Here is a 6824-nt window from a genome sequence, read left to right on the forward strand (position 1 = left end):
GCTCCGACAAGTCAACTTCGACTTTTCGTTGGAAACAACCTTATTATAACCTTGATATATATGCGTGCTCTTTTATTGTTACCGGGGAACCTTTTATATTCCACCATATTACCAGCAGAAGTACCGGCAACCTCATTGCTCCTTGGCTTAAATCTCTCTGCTCTATCTGTGTTATATCATAAAAGAAAACTATTTTAGTTTCTAAATCTCTGAAAACTTAGAGTTTGAATTATGAATGATTTTGAAGTAGTGTTGGAAATTGATGCATGAATTAGTATAATATAATGACACTTGATCAACGTGATTATATTACAGTAAGTCATGCTGAGTTTCTAATGGAACGTGACGATTCACAGATTCTAACGTCATCATGTGCCATGTTACACGACTCTTACATTCTATCTAATCTCTAAACATATCAAGAATATATTTTCTTGATAATTCTATATTTTCCCTTGAAATCCGGAATTCAACCATGACTACGTCAAAATTTAAGACGAACTTCATTTCTTCATTTCACTCTTTTGTGATAACTTCACTCATACTCTTCACATAAACGGATTGTTTATTCTATATTATGCAATAATGATAAAATTCTATTTATCAACTCATATTTGTCATGAAAACATTCTTATTGTTACCCATGACGACCTCGATCAAATTTCGAGGACGAAATTTCTTTAACGGGTAGGTACTGTGACAACCCGGAAATTTTAGACCAAATTTAAACTTAAATCTTTATATTATTCCGACATGATAAGCAAAGTTTGTAATATTGAGTTTCAAAAATTTTGAACTGTGTTCATATATTCAAGTACCTTTCGATTATTCGTGACGATTCACGAACAATTGTGTGTAAGTATACATATATATATATATATATATATATATATATATATATATATATATATATATATATATATATATATATATATGTATATTGTATATAAATAAATATAAACAAAAGTATATATAATGATTTGAAATAATAAAATATAAATTAAACATTAGAATTAAATATGTAAATAAAATACGAAATAATTGTGTTGTAAATTAAGATGAATCTATATATAAATAGATATGATTCTATGTATAATTAAATGTATATTGTAATATATATAGTGTATAAATATTCAATTATATATTATATAATTAGTAAACATTGCATAAAGAATAAATCGTAACATTTATATATTAGAAGTAATTACAAGTTAAAATATAGTTACTGATATTATTGTTATTACTTTCATTAAGATTAAAAAATAAATATTTATATCAATATTAATATCGGTATTATTAATATTACAAAATAACATATAGATATAAAATTTGATATGTTTAATTTATTATATTATTATTAATATTATAGTTATCATTATAGTTAATAGTAAAATTTTAATTAGTATTATGATTATTATTATAGTTATCATTATTATTATATAATAATACAAATAGTATTATTATCATGAATAAAAATTATTATTATCAATATTATAGCTAATATCATTATTTTTACTTATTAATATTATAAATACTATAAACATAATTATTATTAGTATTATTACTGTAGTTACCATTAATAATATTATTATTTTCAAATTTCACCAAAATTATCATTATTATGACTTATTATTACTATTACTATTACTATTACTTTTATTATAATTATTATTATTATTGATATTATTATTATTATTATTATTATTATTATTAGTATTTATATTATTATTAATAATATTAATACTGTATTTATTAATTTATACTGTTTTCATACGGCATTATACAAAGCATATACAAAAAAAATCTGTTCCACGTTCTTATCTTACTGTAATTGATTGATGATTTTTGTCCCCAAACCGTTTCACATCATTTTCATTAGTACAAATTAGATGACAATTGGATTCGAATTCTTTTGTATTTTTATTTTACTCGTTGTACTAGTTTGCCTGATTGAAAAATTGAGTCACATTCTCTATATAATTAAACAATTCAGTTGATATGTAAATCATTCAACCTACTACTATCTTTATCAATCACAAACACCCTTTATAGCTTTCTATTAAATCAAATCGAAACAGAAAAGTTGAAAAAACTCAAATAGACCTTTGTTTTGTATACATTTTTTTTTCAATTCGTCGAATTCTTAACAAATTTAAAAATCTATAAATGCAGTTATGTTTGAAATTTTCCATTCAAACTATTCTCAAAGTTTCAAACCTCAATTTCTGATATCAAGTAAAAATTTCGAAGTCAAAGTTTCGATTTGAAAAAGTCAACCATTGTTCTTCAAGCATATTCGAGTTAATTGTTATGTTTCAAGTTAAGTTGATGAGTTCTAAAGTTTGTAGGAAGGATTTAGAACCTTTTTCATGTAGAAATCAAAAGCCAAAACGGTCTTAAAATCCAAAATCAAATTTGAAGTTTATTTTGTTCTTCGCGTCCTGTTACAGCATAAATTTTAATTTTCTTTTGATGTTCTTTTCTATCAATCACGATAACACCCACATCCTAATTGTTTCTAGTTCAATTATACATCCTAATTCCAAATTTAAATGGCTGTAAATGATTGTTGGGATTTGTTTTCGATCAGTTGAAGAAGAAGGTGAAACAGAAACATGGGTTAAATAAATAATAGAATGATTTAATTTCAGAAAAATAGATTCAGTCGAGTGGTTTGATGTGTTTGTGAGTTAGCGTGAGGTCTCGAGTTCGAGCCCAGCCGGATGCATTTCTTTTTAGAAACCTGTTTTTAAAGGTAGATTTTATTTTTTTAAAATTTATTATTATTATTATTATTATCATTATTGTTATTATAATTATTGTAGTATTACAAGTATCATAAATTTTATTATTATTATTATCATTATTATTATTATTATTATTGTTATTATTAATTGATGTTATTATTATGTAAAAATTTATGATAAGACTATTATTATTATCATTTTAGTTATTACTAGGTAATATCAATAAATATTATTAGTATTATTGTTATTATCATTAATATTAATAATAACATAAGTATTATTATTATTATTATTATAAAAAAATGAATATCATTGTTATTATTGTAATTATAAAAATAACATAGACTATTATTAATATTAGAACTTGGTATCAAATTATAATTATTAGTATTACTATTATTATAATTATAATTAATGACATAAGTATTATTATTAACATTAAGACGCTTTGGTTACGAAGGTTATCGGGGTCTAGGTTTATGGATGGATTCAGTAATCATTATTATTATTGGTATAATTATCATTATCATTAAATTAATTAGTAATATTATCATTATTGTTATTATTGTTATAATAATAATAATTATTATAGGTACAAGTATAATAATCATTATCATATATATAATTAAAAGTATTAATAACATTATTATTATTAGTAATCTTATCATTTTAGTATTAATATCAACATTAAGATTATGATTACGATTATCATCAATATGAAAATAATACAAATTATTATTATTTTTACAAATATTAGTATTAGTACCTTTTTATAAATAATAGAATTGTTAATATTAACATAAGTATTATTATTTGTATTACCACAAGTATTATTATGTAAATTACTAAAATCGGTAACATAACTATTATTAACAGAAAAATTAATATTTTACAAATATAATTATTAATATCATTATTATTGTCATTAATAGAATTATTAATATTATTATCTCATTAGTAATATTAAGTATTATAACTACTATCATTTTTACCACTATTAATATTATTTTGACTACTATTATTATTAATATACAAATGATATATACATATATACATATATATATATATATATATATATATATATATATATATATATATATATATATATATATATATATATATATAGATATATATATATATATTAAAAATTTATTTAATACATATAACATAACAAGATTAATATTTATATAACAAAATGAATATAAGAAACATATATATTAGTAATATAAAAAGAATATAACTAATAAATTTATATATATATTTGTTCGATTACAACTATGTATATTAATAAATATATAAATGATATAGGTTCGTGAATCTGAGGCCAACCCTGCATTGTTCAGTTTCGTCATATGTATTTTTACTACAAAATACAGTATTGTCAGTTTATTTGATTCCCTTTTACTCTTTACATTTTTGGGACTGAAAATATATACGCTGCTTTATAACTGTTTTACAACTGCTTTATTAAATGCCTTTGAAATCTATATTTCTGGACTGAGATGCTTTTATAAATGTTTGACGAGATAGACACAAGCAAATCATTCCTCGAATGAATTATTATACAGACAGAAGTTCTGTTGATTATTATTGAATTATGTAGACATGATAATTGCCACCATTGAATTATGTGGACATGATAATTGCCACCATTGAATTATGTGGACATGATAATTGCCACCAATGAATTATGTGGACATGATAATTGCCACCATTGAATTATGTGGACATGATAATTGCCACCATTGAATTATGTGGACATGATAATTGCCACCAATTGATGTGAATGTTATGTATCGAGAGAATGATTTTTATACACATGTTATGTGTATTAGTTTTTGTGCACGAGATATGTGTACGGTTACTAAGATTTGTGAAAATGGTTTCGTACACGAGAAAGGTGTACTGTATTTAAAGGATATCGCATGTACATTACATGTGGGTATAGGATTCGGGCCCATTTGTACCATGCAGCATTTAAATCTTGTGGTCTATCAAAGTAATGAATTTTATTGTTTTAAGATAAACCTATGAACTCACCAACCTTTTGGTTGACACTTGAAAGCATGTTTATTCTCAGGTATGAAAGAAACCTTCCGCTGTGCATTTGCTCATATTAGAGATATTACTTGGAATCATTCATGACATATTTCAAAAGACATTGCATTCGAGTCGTCGAGTTCATCAAGATTATTACTAAGTCAATTATAGTTGAATATATTATGAAATGGTATGCATACCATCAACTTTCGATGTAATTAATGAAAGTTTGTCTTTTAAAAACGAAGGCAATGTTTGTAAAATGTATCATATAGAGGTCAAGTACCTCGTGATGTAACCAAATGTAATGTATTCATCCAGATGGATTAGGACGGGTCATTAGATATTGAAGGACATGCTGTGCTTGCTGAGTAGTCTAAAAAGTTTGTAATGGAAAAACATTTGTTGAGTGTTTAATCATGTTTTTATTGAGTATGTACTCAGATATGTGGTTTTTATGGAATGTTACTGCTCGAAAATTATGACTAAGAAGGAATGAGTTTGTGTTTTAGCGGTTGTTTCTATATAAAGCAGAAAGCACTGCGTGTGGCCACGCTCAGTGATAATTTTGCAGAATACAAACGCTTGAATCTTAAAAACACTCAATGAATTCTTATGAAAAATGCAACTAAATGTTCGCAGAAATTTTAAAATGCATGACATTATTTCGCTAAGTAATGATACAGCCTACTTATGCAGTAATAATATGGATATTTCATGAAATTTTAACTTTAGAGCCAAGTGATGAAATTGCCCACTTGTGTTAAATGATAAATGTTGTGAAAGGATAAAATTTCCTAAGTATTTGATCTTGCCATACTTAGATGCTTCGCAATGCTAGTAAAATTACCTAAGGATCGTTTTAACAGACTTAGAAGATTCATAATGTATAAGATTATACAAGTACAGATTGTTTCGCGAAAGTACATACTTGATATGTGCACAATAATAAAAGTTGGAAATTGCAAAGGATAAGTCTAGATTATGAATATATTGAATAAAGTACTATATAAATAAAATAAGTTGCAACTGCGAAATGTAAATGTTTCATTAATAATGCGCTATGTGAAGTGTGCTAAAATGCAAAAAAAGGGCAATACAAGTTTGCGGTTACAAATGTACATATTAAACAAACACGCTAAAGCTTGAGTGCCTTAATGTCTTCAAAGGTTACATTCTCCTTCCGGCTAATCTCCTCTAAAGTCGGAATGGTAACCTTTTCAACCTATTTCTTTGCTTTGGCCAATGCTTCTTGCGCCTCTCTGGTCGGGCATATTTCTTTGGTAATATCAGCGGGAAGAGGCTGGGAAAGATCACCAAGTTGGCACAGAAGATCATACCACTCGCAGCGAGTAGCGAGCTTTGATGCTTGAGAGTACGCCTTAAACTTTTCTGTCACTGGTGCCGAATCCATTACTTTATCGCCAAGCTCAGGCAGATACTTGACAAGCTGCGAAAACTGCTTTTCTACGTATTCCGCTCTATTTTTGAGTGCGGAATTTTCATCTTCATTTTTCTTCAGCTGAGCTTCAAGCCTTTGAATTTTTCTGCGCTGAGAGGCAACATTTTTGACCCGTTTATCATAGTGATCAGAGATTTCAATGAACCGTTCGACATTATCAAAGGTTAAACAGATGGCATTAAAGCAGTTGTTTATCCGCTGTCTCTCAGCCTCAGCGAATTTAAGTTCGCGATATTGTTGTTGCACGCTTCTTGGCACAAACTTGTAGAGTTTGCTGTAGAGTCTGTTTGCAGGCTCCTCCTCTGCAGCTTCTTCGTCATTCTCTTCACAGTTTGACATTTCAGTGTCGGAGGGAAGGTTTAAGTCCTCATTCCCAGGGGTTTCAAAAATGCCTTCGGGGATCTCCCCACCAATATTGTACAACTGCTCTGGCCCCTCCGTAGAATCTGAAAGCACAACTAAAAGCGAATAAGAAAATAAAATAAGTTAATGAATCTAGAAATAATATTAGCGCAATATACACAGTGGTGTAGAATATTGCCAACTTACTTGCTTCTTGCTCGGCAATAGAGCGA

This window comes from Rutidosis leptorrhynchoides, chromosome 10 (assembly GCF_046630445.1).
Source record: "Rutidosis leptorrhynchoides isolate AG116_Rl617_1_P2 chromosome 10, CSIRO_AGI_Rlap_v1, whole genome shotgun sequence".
Lineage (NCBI taxonomy): Eukaryota > Viridiplantae > Streptophyta > Magnoliopsida > Asterales > Asteraceae > Rutidosis > Rutidosis leptorrhynchoides.